At 45.6% G+C, this 24,660-nt stretch overlaps 1 protein-coding gene across 4 annotated transcripts in view; it reads right to left on the reverse strand.

The window, feature by feature from the left end:
- Positions 1-24,660, reverse strand: part of FAM163A (family with sequence similarity 163 member A) — a 74,651-nt gene that overhangs the window by 22,280 nt on the left and 27,711 nt on the right. The window contains exon 1 of one of the 4 annotated variants that reach the window (XM_045547249.1): positions 17,433-17,493. The exons of the other annotated variants lie outside the window; for them this stretch is intronic. The gene's annotated coding sequence lies outside the window, so the exon portion shown is untranslated. Of the gene's footprint in view, positions 1-17,432; positions 17,494-24,660 lie in introns of those variants that run through there. 4 annotated transcript variants of the gene reach the window in all.

Below are 24,660 nucleotides of genomic sequence, written 5' to 3' on the forward strand. Positions count from 1 at the left end.
AGAAAACAGTTTCACTGTAGCATTATTTATAGTAGAGAACAAATTGGAAGCAAACTAAATATCTAATGATAGGGAAATTATTTGTTTACTCATTCTATAGGTACTCAATGGCACAATGAATAGTTATTAAGCACTTTATCATTATATGAAAAACTGTTTAAGCTGACAAACTTGGACATAAATTCATATAAAATATGATCACAAGCAGGCAAAACATTGAAGGTAAATGGTGGAACAAAGGCAGGGCCAACATAATACTTGGCTAGGGTGGGGGTGGTATGTGAGAATTATGGATGATTCTTCCCCTCTATTTTTATCATTTTCTGTAATGTTTTATAATAAAGTTTTATAAACTCCTTTTTGTCCTCTTTAGATTAATTCTTTCATGTTTTTCACTAATTCTAGTCACTTTGATAACCCTCTCCCACACCCTCGTCTTACCACTTCACTAAGTGTTTACTTATCAGGTGCACATTTATCTCTGGGGCTGAAGCAGGCAGCTGTCTGTGGCTACATGTTTCTGTGGTGAGCACATCATCTGGGGAAGGAGCCCAGGCCTTGGAGGTGGGAGGCCCAGGTTAGATTCATGGTTCAGTGGGACTCTGGATAAGTCACTCAGCCTCTTTGAATTCCCATCTCCCTGTAATAATGTCCTTCCTACCTGACACTGTTACACTAGTGTGTATGTGCCTCTGATTCAGCATTTCCTTGTTACCCAGAATTCACTCCCACTGAGCATCTGTATGAGTTCCTCACCAGATGTAAACTCCTCTAACGCAAAGGCCCACCTTATTTATCTCTGCGTCTCCCAGGGCATCTAGCAAAGAGCTCTGTACACAGTAGGTACTTGTACTTGTTAATTCAAAGTTATACATTTAAAAGTACCATATAAGCCCTTTACAAAAGCAAAGGATTACTGTTTTTTAACATTAATATTATTATAATGATTTTTGGTTTACCTATTTTTACCTCACCATTAGAATTTCTCAAAGTGTGCCTATTCACCTGCAACAGAAATGCCAGTATGCCAGCTTAAAATCCAGATTCCTTGGAGCCCCTAGACCTCTGTGGGTGTGGCCTGGTAATATGCACTTTAAGTAGAGTGCTTATTCAATTGCCTAAACTGGGACACTTTTGAGTAAAAGGGGTTATTGTTAATAATTATGCTGGGACAACTGGCATAAACCCAGACAGTTACCCTCATTTCCAGTATTTCTTCAGATAATCAAGTGTGAGAACAAAGCTCTAATTCTTTGAGTGGGAACCAGGTGCCTTCTTCCCTTTAATTCCCTACACTTCATAGCAAAGACAGGGCCCTGAACTGGGGGCTGAGCAGGGAGTCACAGTGCTGCTGTTGAGCTGAACAGGAAGAGATGGTGGCCCAGAGTGCGAGAGCAAGGCCAGCCGGTGCCCCAGAAAGGTACCGGTCTGCTACCTTGGGAGATGCAGCTGTGGCCATGGTAAATGAAGCCTTCAGGGACTAGTGCTGGCTGCCCTCTTCTAGCCATCCTTCAAGTACTAGGTTCTTTTCACTCATAAATGGGGCTTTAAGGGGACTGCATTCACACAAATAGTGCCTTACAGTGAGAAGTAGCACCTGTGTCAAGTCAGACAGGTAGCAATAGCCACCTAGCGTGTGGTGGCACTCTGCAATCTGACCAGATGCCCACTGGGTCATTTGAGACAGTGGCAGGGCCTCTAGCTCCTGTGGCAGCTTGGTTGCTTCTTTCCTGGGGAAAGGTCCTGCTGTTCACTCTGCTTTCCTTTTTAATTTACAATCAAGGAAAAGCACCCAGTTGCATCAGAGCCAATTCTAAGGCCTTTGAACCAAAGTGAGTTATGATATTACACCTGAAATATTAGTTCTAGACCTATCTTGCCAGCATCCTTTGAGCTTTAATGAGACACTGTCTAGAGCTGGGGCGTCCTTGTCTCCTAAGAGCATTAAGCCAGCAGTGCACAGAAGCCCTGTGCGTGTCCACGTTCTTCTTCTCGTTTCCGTGCCCCATGTTCTCACCATAAGCCAGGCCCATCCATCACTACGTAGGTGGGTGATGGGCCTTCTGATCTGTGGTATAACTTCCAGACTTGGAAGTTTGGAAAGTACAACCTGCTTTAAAATAAGGCTTTATTAATAATTATGCTATGGTTAAGGAACTGGCTATGGCAACGTATGTGACATATGCAGACATACATGTATTCCCTGTCACTGGGGCCATGTAGAGAAGGGACTGTATTCAGAGAGCCTGGGGAGACTCGCAGCCACCTAAGTGAGCAGTAGTTGAAGACCCTGGGCATGTGGCACGTGCCTGTGAGGAGATGTCAGAGAAAGGATGCGGGGACGGGCCGTGATAACCTTGTCAAATATCTAAAGACCTGTCACTCGAAAGAAGGATTAGTTTTAGCCTGTATTTCTTTTCCATAAAACTACATGACTCTATGCTTTTTTTTTTTTTTTTTGAGACAGAGTCTCACTGTGTTGCCCGGGCTAGAGTGAGTGCCGTGGCGTCAGCCCAGCTCACAGCAACCTCAAACTCCTGGGCTTAAGCGATCCTACTGCCTCAGCCTCCCCAGTAGCTGGGACTACAGGCAGGCGCCACCATGCCCGGCTAACTTTTTTCTATATATATTTTTAGTTGTCCATATAATTTCGTTTCTATTTTTACTAGAGATGGGGTCTCGCTCTTGCTCAGGCTGGTCTTGAACTCCTGAGCTCAAACGATCCACCCGCCTCAGCCTCCCAGAGTGCTAGGATTACAGGCGTGAGCCACCATGCCCGGCCTTTGACTCTATGCTTTTTTAAAATTATATTCTCCTCCCCACCACCCTCACCCCTCTCAAGTGCTATTTCCTCTGTGCAGCCTTCCTGGGGCACAGCCAGTTGTCCCCACCTTCAGCCAGTTGTCCCCTAGGGTGCCAGCACCTATCACGTCGTATTCTATATTTTTAAATTATCTCTTTGACTTATCCAGTAGAGTGCAGGTCCCTTGAGGGCAGCAGCTGGGGCACAATTTTGAAATTCAGCACCTAATACAGAGCAGCTCTTTCATGCACGTTTATAGAATAAATAGATGAATAAGTGACTTTTTGGTAGGGGCTTTTTAACAAGAGCTCTGTGAGGCGATGGGGATATCATCAATTCCACTTTACTGACAGGTAACCGAGGCACAGAGAGGAGGGGTGACTCCTCTAAGGTCACAGCTGGTAAGTGGTGGTGCAGAGACTGGTTCTCAGGTCTTCCTATGCCAAACGCCAACCTCTTTCCACAAGGAAAGCACCTGGGCAACAATAATCAAGCCACTGCTTACTGGCACTAATTACGTCCCTCATCCCTGAGACTGGGCCTTCTGTTTAAGATATCAAGAATGAAAAATGTCTATCATAGGGATTTTTTACAACAATCCTTTCAAGTGGGAATTATTATTTCCATTTTACAGATGAGGAAACTGAAGTTCAGAGAGATTAAGACGTTTGCCCAAGGCCACACATCTAGTCAGTGGCAGAGTCAGGATTAGGACCCTGGTCTACATGAGGTCACAGCTCATCAACCTCTACACTCTGTTGCTTGGCAGAGGAAACCATCGCGTATCACTGCTAAACGCTGTTTCTGGAACAGGAAGGCATGTTGACTCAGAACAAAGGAGCAATATTAGCAGTGAGAAGAGTGCAGCCACAGAATGATCTAGTACCGCAGAAGACAGCGAGACCAGCACTCAATCATAACTGGAGGTGTCTAAGCATTTGGTGGGGACTCAAGCTTGGCTGGGTGGTTGGAGTAAATGGCTTTTAACGGTTCCTTCATTTGTGGGGCCCAGGGCAAGAGGATAAATGGAGGCCATAGACCATATGTCTAAATATTTAAGAGTTAAATATCAAGCTAGCAACTGTTAAATAACAAAAAGGTCTTAAAAAAATAGGAGTCTAAAGAAAAAAATGTTCTATTATCCTACCTTTTTAAATATACTTTTATAACATCTGGAAGACTGGGCTCAATTTAAGAACTCCAAGACTAGTTCTGTGCTGGAATGTGGCATCGTGGGAACAGCTGGCCCCGTTGCCAGCCTGCAGGCATTCCCCTTTCTCTTTCCACCCCAGACTTGGTCCTGTGCCCCTGAGGGCCTCATGCACGTGCAGTGTGGACACTCCAGCTCTAGTGTCTAGGCTCCATCCACTGTCCCCAAAGAGCTGCCTCCTAGCTGCCCTACAGGCACAGGGATTTGCAAACCCTTGGAAGGATAGATGGGGCAGAGGCCTGCACGGACCCTGGAAGCAGCTTAGGGCCGTTTGGCCAGGGCAAGGGTGTGGTCTAGAAGGGAGGGCACAGACACATCCTCCTGACCCCACAGACTTGTCCTCCATGTGGGGAGCAGTGTGGCTTGAGGAAGGCCCGGGTGGGGGCCTCTTTTGCCTGTGTGTAAGGGGCAGTGCTACTTCTAACACTAATGTCTCATGATGTCAGGGGTCCTTTGGTCTTCTCTTTCTTTTGGATGTTTATATTATCTAGAGATAATATGTTATCTGAGTTTATGACCAAAATCCTCTATCTGAGACAAAGACATCTAGGCTGGGTGATTCTGAGCCGGGCTTTAGGGGAAGTTTGCTGGGCTATGAGACGTGGGTGCAGTGGCCTGAAAAGGAACATCACTGGAGAGACCCAGACACGACAGTTGGCGGGGCCTCCAGTTCACATCCTTCTGTGTGCTGTTCCTTTCTCTCTGTTGGCTGGTCACGTAGCATCCCTTAAGAATGTTCTGAGTTTTGGAGGAATTCCCCTGAGTTTTGGAGGGTCTCCTCTCCTGCAACTTTCTTCCACTAATTTCTTCTGTCTCCTGATTCTCTGATGAGAATCATTATCTTCCCAGGTCTGCCCAGAGTCTGAACTGGAGTCACCCCCTCCCCACCCTACTGTGGACCTTTTCTAGAGCAATATCTTCACAGAAATCCCAACCTCAGTGAGTGCTGACTGCCATCTACCCAGGCCAGGAGAATGGTGAATCTGGTCTCTTAGCAGATGTGGCAGCTACAGAGGCCAGGTCTGCCTTCTTACCAAGTCGACCCGTTTTGTCCAAGCTCGTGTCTGCAGGTGGGATGGAAGAGCTCAGCGCTGGGGTAAGAGTGTGCATTCTGCAGACTGCCAGCCAGACTTGGGCTGAAATATTGGCTCCACTGCTTATTAGCCATGTAAACTGGACAAAGCACTTCACCACTTTGGGCCTTAGATTTCCATCTCTAAAATGGGGATAATAATAGTAACTACATCAGGGGGCCATTAGGAGACTTAATGAGAAAGTCCACAAAAAGCTCTTGATTTTGCAGTAGCAAACACATAACAGCTGCTCAGAAAATATGTGAACTGTTATGACTAATGCTTCCTACTCCTGTTGATGGTATTCCTTCTGCCTCCAGGCTTGGAGCTTTAATGTTATCTTTGACATCCCTTTCTGGTCCTACCACTACCATCTGAGTTAAGGGTCATATTTCGAAAAGTTCCTTTTCTACCAATCTCTTCTCCTTTCTTTCTGTTCTGTATGTTGCTGTATTCACTTTCCCAAATCATTCTTGGATTATATTTCTTCCCTTTTCTAAAATATTCTGAGATTTGCCATCACCCACTACATAAAACACAACCTCACCTGTTCAGCTCTCCAAAACATAGGCCCAGTCCTACTTTTCTGCCATTATTCCTCAGGATCCGAAGTGTGGTTGGTTGATCTGTGAATTTTGGTAGTCAGCTGTCCTGGGTTCAAATCAATGCTGTTTATTTGTTGTGTGGCGCTGGACAGGGCTCTTAACCACTCTCTATGTTCTCATCCTGCAAATGGGGGTAGCAACATTACTTTATTATTTAATGACTTTACTTTCCTTGTGGGCTGGTTGTGTGGATCAGCTAAGGCAATGGGACAGTGCCCTGCAAATACTAAGACTTTAGTCACTGCTCCTCTGGCTCAGACACTCTTTGTCCTTCCCTTTTAAGGGATGCCTCAAGGTGTACTTCCTCCTGGTTGGATGATCAGATCTAGGATTTAATAATGATCTGAAATGAGGAAGAAGAGGAAAAACAAGAAGAGAAGGAAGAATCTGATCTTTTCTTTGCTCTCCTGGGAATGAATTTGAGGATTTTGAAATTAAGTAACTGGAAATTTCACTTATTTCAAGTTGTGGTTTTGATGGCTGACCAGAGCCATCTTCGGGCTCATAGAAGGGGGCTGGTGGCAGACATATCCACAAGGAGACCTGCTCTCTGTGTCAGCATGGGACTGGGGTTGGAGGATGATATATCTGCTGCAGGGAACATGGCAGGGGCAGCAAGGACAGAGGTCTGGACACAGTGCCAGTGGACACAGAGCGGGCAGTTTTCTGTGCCAGGTGAACATAGCACCTGGAGAGTGGGGCAGGCTGGAGGGTTGGGCCTTGCACTGGAAAGCAGTCACCAACCAAGCCAGAGTGCCTTGTCTGCAGACTTCTTGGGCCCTCTTTTTGTGACATCTCTCCTCCACAAAGCTGCAACACTGCATTTCTGTATTCCTGCACAATGGCATACCAAATACATAATGTGCATTATTTTATTTCAACCTTGGAAGATCCCTGGGACATAGGTATTATTTCCCCCATTCTAGAGATGGTGAAACCAAGGTTAGGGTTGGGTTAGGGTCAGAAATTTAAATTACTTATCTAAACTCTTGCCTCTGGTAAGAGGCAGGACTTGGATCTGCACACAAGTGTGTAAGCCCAAAGCCCCACACCACACTGAGTTTATCTGGACTCAGCCTATTAGAGATCTACACTGGCTCTCGCAGGCTTTGGCAGGCATAAGAAAGCAGCAGGGCCAGCGGAAGAGCAGGTCTTGGCCAGAGCAGGCTTTCCTTGTGAGGTTTCGGGCCTGGAAGCTTGCCTGGGAAGAGGTGAATGGGCTCTGGGTGGTTAACAAATGCAGTCTGGGAGGAACAGTTTCATTGCAAACCAGAGGACTATCATTTGGATTTACCAAAACTATGAGCAGGTGAGTGCGTGGTGAGAAAGAGGGAGGATTATTCACTTACAAAATGGTTCCCCTTGGCTGGAGAAGAATTCTCTTTTTGCCTTGACTGCTTGAAGGCTAGAGGACCAGGGAGATAGCAGAAGTGTTGGAAACTTGTCACCAATTACATACATTGTGAGAAGAAGTGATTGGATGGGCATTGACAAAATTACTTTGATGGAGAAAATTCTGAGAAACACATTGCTCATATTTGCATAGCAGTTTACAGCTTACAAAGCCCATATATTAACTTGTCTCCTAGAATCTCTGAGCTGGAGGACACCTGAGCCAGCAGTTCCCAAGCCTGGCTGGCATGCATGTTGCCAGAGGAGCTTTGTAACCATATAGGTCCCAGATTCCACCCACACCTAGGGAGTCAGAATCTCTACAGGTGGGAAGCTGTATGGTTAAATGTTTCCTTGGGTTTCCCAGGGTGAGCTGGATGTGGGCACCCCTGATCTTCGCCAGGACAGCTGCCACCGCCTCCCACCTGGGCCCTACAGTGGGCTCCAGTTCTTCCATATCCAGTCCTTTCTCCACTCTGCCACCAGACTAAGTTCCCTAAAACACATCCAATCAGATCCTTCCCTGCTCCCGCCACCCCAGGATAAAGCCCAGCACATTGGGGGAGCTGGGGAGTGGTGTGCTTAGACTTTGCTCTCAGGCCCAGGGCTACTCCTCATGCAAAACTCCTCTGTGAAGTGTTTCCTGGTTTCGCCCTCGCGGGTGTGACAGGTGCTGTGTATCTTCTATTTGCACTGCTCTCAGGGGTGTGTAGTTATTTGATTACAGATCCATTTAACTACATAAGATGGGTGACAGAAGCTTCAGGACAGGGGCTGTGTCTTATTCATTTCTGTGTCCCTGGTGCCTGGTCCAGGGACCAGCACATGGTAGGAGCTCTAGAAACGCTAGCTGAATAAACACATGCATGCTGGTACCTGGAGCTATCATTTATGTCCATTTTAGATCAACAAGTTTCAAGAATAGAAGTGTTTAGGGTGAGCTCTCCTTGCTCAAAGGCCTAATAGCCTAGCTAAATAGCTGACTATTTACTACAAATTAAGAGGAGCCTTGGGCTAAAGAGATTGCTTAGGAACTGGAAGACTCTGCTTTGGATTTGATACCACTTGTTCTATGACCACTTAATGTTTTTGAAATGATCTCATTTCAAACATTATTAATAATACTACTTGTATGTCAAAGGATGTCAAGGTTTGCCTAATGAAAGGTTTATCTAATTCATCCTTCCACATCCTTGGTGGTTAGAAACGTCTCTCTCCCTTTTCTTGGCAGCAGGCCTGAAGTGGCCGGGCTGCAGGCAGAGCTGGTGGCAGGCCACCAGCATAGAGCTCTAGCACCCTGCTCTCCCTGCCAGCCCATTCCACTGCTAGGCCCTTAGGAAAAGGCCTTGGCTCCTGGCTCCTGAAACTCACGGGAATACATAAGGACAAGGGCAGACCTTGGGCTGAGAAATGCCAGGGGCCAGATAGGTTATAGGTCACATTAGAAATGCTCAGGATTTGGGGCCTGAAGTTTCAATTTAAATCCTGGTTCTCCTTGTGACTTTAGGAGAGTTACTCAATCTCTCTGAACCTTGATTCTTTGTGTGTGTGTTTTTTTTTTTTTTTTTTGAGACAGAGTCTCACTCTGTTGCTGGGCTAGAGTGCTGTGGCGTCAGCCTAGCTCACAGCAACCTCAGACTCCTGGGCTCAAGCGATCCTCCTGCCTCAGCCTCAGCCTCCCAAGTAGCTGGGACTACAGGCATGCGCCACCATGCCTGGCTAATTTTTCTATATATATTTTTAGCTGTCCATATAATTTCTTTCTATTTTTAGTAGAGACAGGGTCTCGCTCTTGCTCAGGCTGGTGTCCAACTCCTGATCTCAAATGATCCTCCCTCCTTGGCCTCCCAGAGTGCTAGAATTACAGGCGTGAGCCACTGCACCCGGCCTTGATTCTTTGTTAATGGGGATAATATTTGTATCTTCCTTATTGGGTTGTCTTGAGGATCAAATGACACAATTATGTCAAAGGGCTTACCAGGTAGCTAATTGCTGCCATGTGTGGCTGGTGTTAGTCTTATCCCTTGAGACTGAGCCCTGGAGCTCTCATTTGCTGCTGAGCAGAGGGCACTGGTGGGGAAGTAGAAGAGCCTGGCTCTGTTCTTGGGTCCACATCCTGAGTTCATTTTACTTTGTGTATGATATTCAGGCCTGCAGCCCAGATTCGTGGCTGGCCCTGCAGTGCCCTTCTTTTGAGTTGAATAGGACCCTTCAGCCAACCTATGTCTGGCTCTGGATCTACCCTGGGGAGACTTGAGACCTTGGTGCTGTCACTGCCACAGTCCTGAAGGTGAGGGAGCTCAGAAGAGGCTAGCTGATGTTGGTGGGAAGGAACCACCACTCCAGGTTAGGCTCCTGCGTGGTTCTGGGAGCCTTTTGTGATGTGTCAGTAGGTACCAAGGGACTACTTAGGTTGAAACAACATGACATGTTTTTTAATACAACAAATTTGTCAAGATTAAAAAGTATATATTAATAGTCAGTTTTTGGCAAGGGTGTGGGGAAATGGTCACAAGAATACACTAATGGAAGTGTAAATAGGTATTATACAACCTCTCTAGAGGGCAATTTGGCAACATATACCAGTCTTAAATAAAGATTGAGCACTCAGCAAATCCATTTCAAGTATTTCCCTGAAAGAAAGAATTATGGCTATATGAAGACATTAACTCAATAATGTTCACTGCAGTATTATATATGAATGAAAATCTGTAAGCAATCTAAATGCTTAACAGGGGAAAGTTAAATACATTATGGTATACATAGACTATTATGTACATAGCACATAAATACTGCTGAGTGAGCAGGCTACAAAACAGTATTACTAAATGACACTCTTTAAACATGTCTTTGTAAAGAAAAACAGACATGCGCACATACAGACTAGAAAAGAAAGCCTGGAATATATCTTAAAGTGTTAACAGTTTTAAGGGGTGGAATTATGGGTTATTATTTCCCCATTGTGCTTTTCAGTGTTTTCCAACTTTTTGCCTTGAACTCATACACGTTTTATACATTGTGAAGATACAATTATTATGAACTACCCCCACCCCCAAATCAAATGAAACCAAAACCAAACCTGGAGTCTGTTCTGGGCTGGGCTGCCAAAGGCATGCAGTCATACCTGAGAGGCTCAGAATTCCCAGGTACACCCAAGAGGGCAGGCTGCAGAATGAACACCCCGGGAATGCCTTTTTGATCTCGGGCTGGATGTTCTCTCATTTTACCAAAGGAACACCTCAGCTGGAAGATGTGGGTATACAGGAGAGAACATGCTTCAGAGAGTTCCACTCATAGTTTAGAAATGCCTGTATTTATAGCCTGGGCAGTGACCTTTCTAGACGACTGCAATTTATGGTTTCTTAATTGATTTTCTGGAAACAAGCAGTGGTAACTTATGTACCAGGCAAGGGCGGAGCAAATCCCATCAGCTTCTGGGGTGAGTGTTGGGTGGGGGTGCAGTGGGGGGATGTGGACCAGGGGGAGAAGGGGAGGCTGGACGTTTTCTCTCCACACAGCCTCCCTGACACACTGAATTACTGTGCCTTTAATTGACCTGGTGAATCACAGCGAGGAGATGCTGCAGAAGCCAGGCTCTGAATGAATAACCCCTTGATGTTCTATATTTACTTGTCCTCCCACAGTGATGTCCATGACCAATTTCTAAGGTTGGGCAGCTTTTCTTTGATATTTGGGACCACCTGCCTGGTAGCCAGGCAACAGAGGGTCCACTTTGCCTGAAGGAATTGAAGGGACAGAGCTAGAGAGGACTAAAGTCACTTGTTAAGTCAGTCACAAGGACAGGGCTGAAAGGAATACCCCAAACTCTTGGCGTCTAGATTTTGTACACTGCAAAGTGTCTTGATACTAGGCTATCTTCTACAACAAAGAAAAGAAAGGCAGTATCCTTTTTCTTTTTGTGGCATATAATAGGAATTCAGCAAATGTTAGTCTATTTTTACTTCTAATTTTGTGTTTCATGTGTGCAGGTTTTGTGCCTTGAAGATGATAAGCCCCTCAAGGGAAGACACCATGTCATGTTTTCTCTGGGTCTGAGTACGTAGGTACATACTCATACAGGGCCATGCTGGACAGAGTGGCAAGGGAACTGCTGAAGGTTGCGCTGGACGGACACCTGCCACGCTCCAGGCACTGTGTTCACTGTGAATTTAGTTCATCCTCACAACAAATTCTATAATGCATAATAGTCTTCATTTTTAGAGGAGACAACAATTTCAGAGAGATTAAAGTAACTTGTCTAGTAAGTGTCCCTAGTAAGTGACAAAGTTGGGATATGAACTTTGGTAGAGTGGCTTTGGATCCCACACTCTTACCTCTGCCACCAGTGCTCTTAAAGAGGAGGCAAGTCTGGCTCAAGGTAGGGGCATGGGCAAGTTGAGCTGTGGCCAGGTTATTCTTGGTGAAGACAGGAGGTTCTGCAAGGCACAAGATTCTGGTCAATGTAGGGTAGGCTTGTCTTCAAATATAACCAATTGTGTCCAGCCCTGAACTGCCCCCTAGCCTTCCAGGAATCCTCCAGATGCAGACCTTTGGCTCCTCTGCAGAAAAATCAGATTTTTGAAGGTCTTAAGGGTGGCAGGAAACTCACCTGTATCTCTTTCCTTCAGGACTTCTATTCCAAATGTGCCCCTGGGAGTTAAGGCCAGCGTTTGAGCACATTCCTGAGCCAGCTAGGTATAATTGGGGAAATGTTCCTTGCCGTTGGCTGGCCTATCCTATCAGGAAGTGGAATCTGTTTTGTTTTTTTTTTTAAATATGCTCAACTGTAGAAAATTTGGAAAGTATAAAAATGTGCAAAGGCCGGGCATGGTGGCTCATGTCTATAATCCTAGCATTCTGGGAGGCCAAGGAGGGAGGATTGTTTGAGCTCAGGAATTTGACACCAGCCTGAGCAAAAGCGAGAGTGAGACCCTGTCTCTACTAAAAATAGAAAAATTAGCTGGGCATGGTGGTGCACCCCATAGTCCCAGCTACTCAGGTGGCTGAGGCAGGAGGATCACTTGAGCCTAAGAATTTGAGGTTGCAGTGAGCTATGACACGCATTGTAGCCTGGGGGACAGAGAGAGTCCCTGTCTCAAAAAAAAAGAAAAAAAAAAGTGCGGAGTGTGTGGCAGTCCCACATAGTGGTTGACAGTGCATCCAGACTCTGGATTTGCTACTTAATATTTATGTGACATTGGTCAAACTTTTCTGTGCCTCACTTTTATCATATACTATATAGGATTATCTTTTCCTATTCTATTATTTCAATGGGATGTTGGAAGGTAGGGAAAATAAGCACAGGTGTTTGCTTAGCTATTTTGAATTAGAATACTTTTTAATGCACATTTAAAAAAATAAATATTGCCAAACTATTTCCCCAAAGGTTTTCACAAAATTTCATTGCCACCTAGCAACACAGGAGTTGAACCAGTCTTATCAACATAAGGCCACTGTTAGGATGGATCATAAAACCCAATAAACATTATTTACAATGTTAACAGTAATCACCTCACTGCCAAGACCAAGAGCAGTCTTTTCCTATATTTCCACTCAATCGTTTCCATGTATTTTATTCTTTATATAGCTGAGACTATGCTGTCTGTAGTTTGGTACCCAGCTTTTTGGATGAATGGTTTTCAAGCCATCCAGGTGGCTGTGGATGTAAGTTGCCAGGAATGCACACACAGGCTGAGGACAGAAGGGCTGTGAGCATGGTGTGGCAAGACAGCGCCAGCTGGGGGTGGGAGGCCTGAATTGCAACCCTGTCACTGGCTAACGGTTGGGTGGTCTCAGACAAGTTCCTAAACTTCTCTAGGAAACTGTTTTCTCCTCTGCAAAATGAAGGTATGGACCCTGGACCTTTCAGTATCGCTGTGGCTCTAATGTTCTTTATTATCAAACCGAGAGGCTGCCTGACAGGGTGGGCCTAGAACTGTGGGTTCTGGAAAGGGGAGGAGATGGCAGCAGCTTCAAGGTCCCTGGCAAATAAGATGAGCACAAGAAACCATCCAGAGCCCCGGACAACAGCCTCTGAGAATCCAGATCCCCATGAGCAAAGCCTCCCAGGCCAACTTTACCAGTACCAAAGCAGTGTCTGCCCCATCCTGCTTGCTCAAGCTTCCCTGCCAAATGACAAGACATTCACATGCAGCCCCCTAACCCCATCATAAGGCCCCCTTGCCCTTTCCCCATCTCAGCCCCAGCATCCCTACATTAGTGCCCTTCTCATCCCCTCTACATTTGCTAATTCAATGAGTTCCAGCTCTGTTAAATTAAGCCCACCGCTGCCCCTGCCAGAATCCTCTAACAGCTCTAATTGGAAAAACAGCCTCAGTCTCTGCCCATCAAAGCTGATTATATCCGTGAGCAGAGGGGCCTGGTGCTTGTCCGGGATGCTCACCGCCCCCCCTCCCCGTGACATCATCCTGCCCACTCCCTGGGGCTGGCTGCTGGCTGCAAAGGAGTCAGCCTGGGAGAGGCGCCTTCTCCACATCAAGGAGTAGCAGCTGGCCTCCCAAGCTTTTCCTCTGACGGCATAAACAAATTTGTGCTCATCATAGGGAGCTGGAAACAACTCGTGCTCAAAGCAAGAAGTCATTTTTAACAAATCTGCATTCACTCCCTCCCCCATTCCAGTGGAATCTTTTAAACTGGAGGTGAGAACTGACTCCAAGAAAAGGTACACTTGCCTCAGGGAGCCCCCCCCCAAGGGAGCACAGTTCAACCATGTACTAATTCCCAGATGCCTGCTCATGAGAACCCCTTTCTCGGGGCTCAGAGCAGTCAACCAAGCAACCGGGAGCTCTCTGAACATCTATTACGTGCCCCATGCTATACTGCAGCTAGATGTGGGACAAGGAGAAATCAAAGAGAGGTATGAGCATGCCTCCCCATTAATTCAAAAAAATTTTTGAGATAAAATTCACGTAAGATTCAAATCATAACCATTTTAAAGTGTACAATTCAGTGGTTTTTAGAATACTCACAATGTTGTTCAACCATCATCACTATCTAATTCCAGAATATTTTCATCATCCTAAAAAGAAAACCTGTACCATTAAGCAGTCACTCTCCATTCTCCCCTCTCACCTAGACCCTGGCAACCACTAATCTACTTTTCAGTCTCTATTAAATCACTGGTTTTAGAGCCATCTTGTATACCTGCATTTCTCCCCTTGTCTCTATGATTTTCATAACAAAGGTACCAAGAGACCTTTGCATGAAGCACATCAGATGCTTTTACTTCTGAGATCTCAAAGCACTTAAAATGCTGCATTTCCTTGATTCTTGCCACACATTGTGATTGCCAAGTACCCTCTGTCCCCTTACCACTAACATACTCAGAAGAACTCTGGTTATTTGGTGTAAGTCTGGGCCTATACCTCTAGTCTAGCTGATATAACTAGATAGCATTAGAAGTTCAGCTAATGCCAAGAATCTCAGTTATTTTGTCATGCAGAATGAGGCATTTCAGGCAAACACAAGAAACCACAAAGACAGTTAATGCCAACCATCTTGGGGCAGGTACCTGTATAGGAATCATACAACCTTCAGCAAGCATCAGAATCACCTGGGAGACTTGTCAAAATGTGGACTGCTGGCCCCAGCCCCAGAGTTTGATTCAGCAGGTCTGGGGGGTGGGGCTTGAGAATGTGCATTTTTAACAGGTTCCCAGGTGATGCTGATTCTGCTGATCTGGGAACCACACTTGGAGAACCACTGACACGGTACACGCATGGTTACCACTCCTATATTGACTAATGGCCACAGCAAGGAAGAATGATCACCCAACTTATGCATTTAGCTTTGTTTATACGTCACTTCTTAAAGCTAACTGATTAAGTTGAAGTCTTGTCTTGATTATAATCATTGGTAAATAACATTGCTTGTATTTCCACAAGTACATTTTATGTTTAAAATTTTCCATTTCACACTTGGGAGCCAAGATCATCAGTCCCTTAATGTGCTTGCAACAGGGCATAATCAAATAATAAATAATTTCCTTTCTGAATAGAAGTGTGATTGTGGATTTATAGATTTTTTTTTCTCCTATCAGTTATGGTTAACCTTTGAGATCTTTACCCATAACATAAATATACATACATTCACATAGTCCTGAGCCTTTCTGGCCCGTTACCTAGAGGCCTCTTCTTTGAACATGTGTCATGGCTTGTATCACAATACCCATGTGAACCTGCCTGACCCCAACCCTCCATGTCTTGTGCTCCAGGGATAGAGCCCAAGAGTCAAGACTTGGGGTCATGGCCAGGGCATTCTTTAGAGCATGCATTCTTTGTGAAAACAACCATTTATAGTTTATATGGTATTTTCATGTTACCTAATATAAAGCTCAAAGCAACCCTATCACATAAACTGGGCTGGTGTTACAAATCTCTTTCACACATAAAAAAAACTGAGGCTCAGTTTACTGAAATGATTTGCTCAAGATGCCCCAGCTAGTGGTGAAAGCAGGCCCCTAACCAAGGCCATGGCCACAAATCCACCACTTTGTCATTCACAAGAATTCCCAGACTTAAAACTCCACTTGTCATTATGGATGCCTTGAGACTTCCACTTGAAAACAACATAAATCTTTTTACCTGCAGTAAGACAGCAAAAGCCAATAGGAGCTGATAAGCAGGAAATAGGAATACATATTAGTATTCAGTGTTTAGTCTCAAATGTCCAGAACGCCAAGGCTATGTTCCCTGGAATATTTCAGTCTATTCATTTATCTAAAACATCATCTTGTCACTGCCTGAGCTTCTTCTCTGAGACCTACAAACCAGGTCCCACAGGGGCTTTTAAGGCCCTTGGGAGGAAGCAGCTCTCTGTGCCAGCTAAGAGCCTCCGAGTCTCCAACCCCCACCAGTTCTCAGTGAAGTACCAGGGGAGCAGAAACACTGATGGGCCAGGGAGGCTCTTGGGCACTCCAGGGGCGGCTTTAATCACAAAGTGAAGGCGTGATCCTGACTGCTCCAGCCCATTTCATTCACACCCCAGCTCCCCCCAGCCTAGGTTAATTCCCTCCTCAAACAGGCTGAAACCCAACCTAATCTTTCTACTCCTGCTACCAATACCCTGGGGTTCAGTGTCTTATTACCCCTCATAGACTAATGCCAGCATAATTTTTTTTTTTTTTTTGAGACAGGGTATTACTCTGTTGCCTTGGCTAGAGTGCAGTGACGTCATCATAGCTCACTGCAACCTCAAACTCCTGGGCTCAAATGATCCTCCTCCCTCAGCCTCACCAGCAGCTGGGACTATAGGCAGGTGCCACCATGCTTGGCTAATTTTTCCTTTTTTTGTTTTTTGTAGAGACAGAGTCTCGCTCACTGTTGCCCAGGCTGGTCTTGAACTCCTGGCCTCAAGTAATCTTCCTGCCTCGGCCTCCCAGAGTGCTAGGATCAGGTGTGAGGCACCGTGCCTGGCCCAGCATAAAATATTCTGACTGTTTATTTTGATATAACTTTTATTGACTCCTTTTCTAATAATATAAATACCAGTAAAGATAAAAGTGTGAGGAAAATAAAAACCACCCAGATTCTTAATACCAATATAATTTTTATATTTTAACAATATAATATTTTGTATCATTTTTCAATACATGAATGTATATTGAGAGCATTCAGGTTTGTGAGTAATTTTCTAGAACATAACTGTTGAAGGCTCATCCAGCCTCTAAGATAAAACTTAAACATTCCCTGTCTCCCTGAGTCAGCCTTCTCTCTCCTTATAAACCTCCCTCCCAAACCCTGTAACTCTAGCACAGGGCCTGCATCAAGCTCATGTCTGTCCAGCTGGCTGGTGATGCCCACAGTGTCGGAAAGGACACTGCTACTAAGTGGGTTGGATTATCTCTGGTCCCACCACGAGCTCCTTGGCACCAACTTCCTTATGCTTCCCCACACCTTATACATGCATGTTCACTGCACACCCCTGCAGGCCTTTGCATCTGTGGCCTGTGTGTCCAGTTACACTGATCCATGTCCCCTTCCTCACCCTGTCTATATGCCTTTGCTCAAGTGATTTCCCTTGCCTGGAATGCTACTAGCCTTCCTACCACCACTTGTCAGAACATCCAAATCAAACCTTCATTTATTTCAGATCCCATGGTCAGAGAAACCTCTTCCTCCCCTCTGCTCCCGGGGCATGTGATGCTTTACTCCATTCCTATGCACCAACTGCACAGTCATTTATGCACACGCTGCCTTGTCCTCTACAGTTCCTAGTGGCCTACGATCATCCTTATTTTGCCTTTTATTCCATAAAGTGCTGTTCACAAGTAGGTGCTTGGGGTCGGTTGAACTGAAGCTGATAATGGCCGTAGGAGGCTTTGGGCTCACCTGCTTTCACCTGGTCCATCCTGGGGTGGTGTCTCTTCCTTGGAGCTGGGGCTAGTGGGGTGCGAAGAGGGCTGCCCTGGCTCTCCTTAGGATTTATCTGGACCATCTCTGGGTTCTATGCTCAGAGTTAATGGCAGGAAGACGTCTACATTCACAGCTACCAAGATGAGAAAATAATTCTTTATATCTTACCTCAACCTAAAAAGGATTATAGGTACTTCAGAAAGACAGATACTCCCTGACTTATGATGGTTCAACTTCTGAATTTTCAACTTTACAATGGGTTTATCAGGGCATTAAATGCATTACATCCCAGTAAACCCAACATAAGTTGAGGAGCATCTGTATATACCATTCAGGAGGATAAAAATTAAATGGACAGCAGGAAGGGTAGTATAGCAACATGTAGCCAGTCATAAAGTTGGTATACAGAACTGCTGGACATGAGCTGCAAATGTAACTCTGAGCTTCCTAGCAATGAAAGCAAAAAGAGAGAAATATAGTCCATTAAAACAAATCACCATTTAGGAGGAGCTCAGCTTTTCTTTCCACTAAGCCTTGAAATGAGTTTCTCCTGAGGATTCTCTTAAAGGGGAGTCTGAGGGGGGAAAGTCATTGCTATTAATACGTCATTACATATCTAAAAAGCAGCTTCGTATTGTACCTCCCAGGGCAGTCTGAGGACTTACCACCCAAGTATAATTCTCTGAAAGGAGTTTGCCAAGAAGTGGCAGTGTCCTAGCCTGCAGCTTTCTGACAGATGAGCCTGACCTAGAGCAGCGGTTCTGATGCGCAGGAGGTCTGCGAGGCTCTCAGGTCTGTGGGTGGTGTACAGAGGCTGGTCTCACTGAGCTCCTGGCCAACTTGTCCACCTTATCATGGCATCTCTGTCTTTTTATATTTTATATATTAGAGTTTGGGGTCAGCTGTTTGACAAAGGGCTTTCCATCAAAAACTGAAGTTTAAAAACCTGTCATGAATAATATTTCTCTTCATTGAGCTTTTGGTAAGCATTTGCTGGTAGAATTTAAATGCATATTTTGTTCTTTGGGCAAAACTTAGAAGGCATTCTATTTAAATTCTTTGGGCAAAAACTTAGAAGGTTTTCTTTCTTAGGTATATACCTAGAAGACAGGTACCCAAACAAATACATACACATGCCATGTTCAGAGCAGCACTATTCACAATAGCCAAAAGGTGGAAACAGTCCAAATATTCATCAGTAAATGAATGGATAAAAAATTGGGGTAGATACATACAATGTAATACCAATCAGTCATAAAAAGGAATGATGTTCTGATACATGCTACAACCTGGATGAACCTCCAAAACATTATGTTAAGTGAAAGAATCCAGACATAAAACTTCACATAGTTATGATTCCATTTATATGGAATTTATATTTTTTCCATTTATATGGAATTTCCAGAATAGGCAAATCCATAGAGATGGGGTGTAGATTGGGGAGAACTGCTTAATGGGTACAGGGTTTTATTTTGGAGTGATGGAAACTTGGTGCTCGACAGAGGTGGTAGTTGTGTAACATTGTAAATGTACTGCCACTGAACTGTGTGCTTTGAAATGATTATTTTATTATGTGAATTTCACTTCAGTAAATTAAACAGAGTTAAATTAAACAAGGAAGATCATCAATCTTGCCAACTAAAGACCATTTCACAATTGGACAATCAACCAGGCAGAGGGGAGGGCTGACATCCCCACAGAGATGAAGGGGCTTCCCCAGGGCCAGCACACACACACACACACACACACACACACACACACACACACACACACCCTTGGGACAGAGCTGAGGGATGAGACACGAGAGAATGCTACCCTAGTAAAGTTGCAGGTAGTTTCTCTTTCATGGGATTATTCCTGCCCATGACTTACACTGCTCTTACGTCTCTAGCACCTGGCACAGAGTAAGTACTGTACTTCATACAATGCCAACTGGTTGACCAGACCACACATTAAGTGTAGGTCTGTTATGTGGAATCCATGATTCATCTATTTCACACACCCCAATATGTAGCTAATTCCTTAATTCCCTCACCCCCACCCATCTGATCAATTCATTCAGCCTTGTCTGCTTTCTTTTCAATTTATAGCAAAGAATTAATGAGAACAAATCTTTCCTGCCAAGGACTCTAGGGGGTGTTTTGTAGAATTTGGCCTCCTCTCAGTGGAATTACTTCACAAGCTCAAACTCATCTTTGTCCTGTTCTTTCCTGATAGATTAAAGATCAGTCCCAGCCCTTTTTATGATGGTCCTCAAAGTAGTCCCTGGGTATCTGGTCCTCACCCATAAGACAATGTATTTTAGGTTTTCACCCATCCATCCCATGGATATTTACTGAATACTGAGTGTCTGTCACATGCTAGGCACTGGGCCAGGCTACAGCTGTGGACGCAACAGGCAGGGCTCCCCTGAAGAGGGAACAGAGACGCTGGCCACAATTACAAGCATGCTGGGCTTCGACAGGGGATCTGTGGGGTGCTTTTGGAGTACTTTCTGGTGGAACAAATAGGTCTGGGGGCTCAGGAAGGGTCCCCTAGCTTGAGGGATTCACTAAGCAAAGATAAAAGATTAGATCAGTAGGAGCCAGCATGGAGAAGGTCTCTTCCAGGTCTGTCCTGGCCATGACTCCTACCTGGGCTGAGAGCAGGTCAGGACATCTAACCCCATGGGGAACCAGGGAGACCAGTGTTGCTCGGACCCGTGCAGCCCACAAGCCAGAGCTAGTACTTTTTCAGAAGCCTTTCCACTGTCGCTATTCTCTGCTCTACTCGGCCCTTTACCTAGCCCTCCCTCACCACTCCTCCCCCAAGCTCCCTTTCTTGGTATCCCTGGGTGTCATTTCCAGCTTTTGGGGGCTTAAGGATGCCTTTTGAGAATGTGATGAAATCTATGGATGCTCTTCCTGAAGAAAAAAGCACACACTCACAGAATTCTGCCTATGAGATCAGGGATTCATGGAACCCCTGAAGCCCATCCCTGGATGCCCCCTGCCTGGAGTCTGGGCTGGGAGTCCATGGGCTCAGGACTGGGAGGGCCTGACCTGTAGCCCAGGACCCTCTCTCGCTCCATCAGGCCTGGCCACCAGCAGTGTCCCTCAGCTGCCCTCCTCAGGGCACAGGCTGCACCTGGCAGCACTCTGGGCAGAGTGTTCTGCCTCCTGGGTGCTGATGTTCTGTCCAGGCCCCTTAATGCTTGCTCCACCTGATTGTGTCTCTTCCTCACTCTCCCAGGGCTGTACCTGCATCTTCGTTCTTCCTCCAGATGCCTGTCCCTCTGGACCGTCTCTCTTTCTCTCCAGAGTCCTTCCGCCACCGAGGTGTCCCCTTCCATGGTACAGCTTCCTCAGCACCTCCCTTTGGGGCACCTGAGAGTCTCAGAAGCTGCTGGGGAAAAGGCTCTGGGCAGCATTCTGGCTGAGCAGAAGCTTCTGACAGGCAGTTTGATTCCTTTCCCGTGGGGCGCAGTCAAGTTCAGCAAAGCTGCCCAGGGGTGAGAGAGCAGCTGGTGCCAGATAAAACCTTAAGGAATAGAGGTCCAGAACATGCAGAAAGATGACAGGACAGAATTCTTTAGAAGTCATTTCAAAATATGCTTTGGTAACTCCTGCTTTCATTGTAGTCACTCGAGCAATATGCAGGTCTAAAAAGTCCCTCTTTGCTCACTGCCCCTTTCAATTAGACAGAGGCTATTTTCATTCCCTGTTAGGTGAACGCCACACCTGAGAATATTGGTGCTATCTCAGAATGGAGGCTTCTGGAGGGTAGGAAAATATGTTTCAGGGCCATACAGGTGAAGAAGTGTTTCACGAATACTGGCCACACCTTTGGGGCCTACCCTCTAGAGGTCTATGCTTTAATGCAAATGACACTAACCTGGCAAGGTATGGACTGCTTGGGAGCTACCTTAATGCTAGATCATGAAGGCCTTGATTATGTTAAAAAGCATGGATTGGTTACAGCAGGCGATGGGTTAGGCTTATAGCAGAGACCACTAGTTGCTTATAACATCTCCCCTTACTCATTAGTAATGGAACCTTGACTTTGTTTTTGTTTCTTCTATTTTTTTATTTAGAGATAACTACAGATTTATATGCAATTGTAAGAAATAATACAGACAGATCCCATATACCCTTCACCCAGTTTCCCCCAATGGAAACATCTTGTAAAACTATAGTGTAATATCCACACCAGGAAATTGACATTGATGCAATCCAGCGACATCTCGATTTCACCAGCTTTACAGGCACACATGCATGTGTACACAGGTATATTTAGCTCTGTGCAAATTTTATCACGTGTAGATTTGTGACCACCACCAAAGATATCAACCAGATCTATCACGAAGATCCCTGGTGCTACCTGATAACCAGTCACCTCCCTCCCTCCCCACTCCCTGACAACCATCAATCTATTATCCATTTCTATAATTTTGCCATTTCAAGAGTGTTATATAAATTGAATCATATAGTACTGTATGTAAACTTTTGAAAGAACCTCAATTTTCAGTTGGGCATATTGCCATCCAGAAGAAAGAGTTATATTTCCCAGCTTCTCTGTATCTAGTGTGGCCTTGTGACCAAATTCTGACCCAATCAGGATTTAAGTGGAAGTGTTATTTGGGTCTCTTGGGAAGGCTGCTTACAGGGAGCTGACTCAGCTGGAAGAGTTCCCACTTTTGGCTCTTTTGCTTTTTCTCTTGGCCTGTATTAGGATGTGATGGCTAGAGTCTAGCAGCCTTCTTGAGCCATGAGGTAGCCTTGAAGATAGAGAGAGCCATGTTCCAAGAATTGAAACAGAAAGCTAGGACCCTGGGATCTTAATGACACCATGGAGCTGTTATATCAGCTCTGCAGTGTTCATGGCCAGACTTCCTTTAAGTGAAAGAAAAGTAGATTTCTATCTTGTTATAGCTAACTGAACGTTATCTTAACTAGAACAAATGTTTTAGGTTTTTAAGCAGAGGAGAAACTTGCTCAGAGCAATGTTTTAGGGAAGTGGTTCTCAAACTTTAGTATATTGCCAAATTATCCAACACAGATTTCTGGGCCCTACCCAAAGAGTTTCTGAATCAGCAGGTCTGAAGTGGGGCCTAAGAATGAGTATTTATAGCAAGTATTTATAGTTCCCAGGTGATGAAGCTGCTGGTCTACTTTGAGAATCACTTCTGTAGATGGACAAAATTGGCAGCAGAGTGGACAATGGTCTGGGGACATAAAGACTGGAAAAGATGATCTGGAGGAGGAGGAAGGTGACCAAATGACTTCTGCCAGTGCAGTGAGACCTAAACTAAGGGTAGGGTAGGAGGAACTCAAAGGAGATGGATGTGAAAGCCTCAGGGACAGCAGAGTGACAGGACCTATGGGCTGGCCAGATATGAGCATAGGAAGGGAAAGTGCCAGAGGTGGCTGTGGGTTTTTGAGCCTAGGGACCAGAGAATGACAGGACTGCTGACAGAAAGAACAGTCTGGAGCAGCTGCTTTTTATAGGGGAGCAGTTTAATTTTGGCCCTGATATTCAACAAAGTTGGAATGCAAAATAAGAGGAGATGTTTGGGCAAGAGACTGTGACCTCCCAGCTGTCCACTTAGAGAGGTCATTTGGAGCAGAAGCCAAGGCAGGTGTGGACTGAAGGAAGGAGCACAGCTGCAAGGCGACAGACCAAAGGTACAAGAAAAAAAGGGGGCAGGGATGGCACAAGGTCTTGAATGAGGAAGGAGACGGTGGTGTGGAAGCACAGACAAAAGAAGGAGAGAAAGAAAGAAACTTTGCAAAGGAGAGAACAAAAGTGACAGCAGCTCTCACAGGAATACCTCAGTGAGGACAGAGATCAGAGAGGTAAGGCTGCCAGACTTTGAGCATCTGAGGGCGGGGCAGAACCCCAGTGCTGGGTGAGGTTCTGTGGGTGCAGAGGTGGCTGCAAGTAGGGAGATGCACCTGGGGGAGTGCACAGAGGGGAGGGTGATTCACGAGGGGATGTGCATCTGGGAGGATGCATAGGAGGGTGCACGGGGGCGGTGCATCGGGGGACACCCTAACTTGGGATCTCTACTGGAGGCTGAAGCGGCCACCAACCCACCCCATGCAGGACTAATACGATGCCCCCTGTTGGGAGAGTGCCCAGCTCCCTGTATTAGGGGTGTGCCCAGAGGGCATTGAACTGGTCCTGCATGAGGTGGGGTGGTAGGGGTGGCGCTGGCTGAGAAGATCTAACAGTGGGAAAGTGTGATTGAGATCACACCCAAACAACTAGGCCCTGCCAGCAGAGGGCAGCACAATAGATTCAGCAGCAATTGGAAAACTTCCTTCAATGATAATTGGAGCAGGGAACATTTCTGGGATGACTGAGAAGGCATGGGAATATCTGGGGACTGAGAATACTTGCTTGTTGCAACATATATTTCTATATGTCTTCCTTTCTTGCAAATCAAATATATTCTGCCAGTTCAAAAAATGTTTACTGAACACCTGCAGCAAGTGGGGCTGAGTGCTATGGGGCGTAAGTGCAGAGCGGGAACACCAGTGTGGCTGGGGAAAACGAGGGCTGGGTGCTTCTTGAGGGAGAGGTTCAGCTGAGGACTGCAGGGTGAGTATGGTATCCAGGCCAAGGTGGGAGGTGGGTATCTGGCAGAGGGAGCAGTGCAGGCAAAGTCCTGGAAATGAGAACGAGCACAGTGTTTTTGAGGAACTGAATGAATTTCAGGGTGTCTGGGGCACAAGGAGTGAGAAGGGTGGGAGTGAACATGAGACTAGAGGAGAGGTTGGGTCCCCCCAAGACTTATCAAGGCACTGCTGGAGTTCAGAATTCATTTCGAGGGCAGCGAGAAGGCTTTCTGGGTTTTCATTACACAGGGATGAGTGGCGTGATTAGAGAATGGATGGGATGCCCAGGGTAAGAATGGCGAGAAGGAGACCAGTTAGGAGGTATTGCAATAACCAAGGTAAGCGATGATAGCAGTTGAACTAGGGCAGTGGCCTTGGCCGTGGATTAAAGGAGGCAGATCTGAGGTATTTAGGAGGCAAATTCAATCATAGTGTCGGCTGGATGTAGGTGGTTAGAAAAAGAATTAGGGATGAGCCAGTGAATGAATACAGAAACAAATGAACAAACTCACATGTCATATTTACTTCACACTGTGACCCAAATATCTCTAATTCAGGAAGCTGGTGACTGCTAACAGGAAAGCCTGGTGGAGCAGGGAGCATAC

This window comes from Lemur catta, chromosome 3 (genome assembly GCF_020740605.2).
Source record: "Lemur catta isolate mLemCat1 chromosome 3, mLemCat1.pri, whole genome shotgun sequence".
Classification (NCBI taxonomy): Eukaryota; Metazoa; Chordata; class Mammalia; order Primates; family Lemuridae; genus Lemur; species Lemur catta.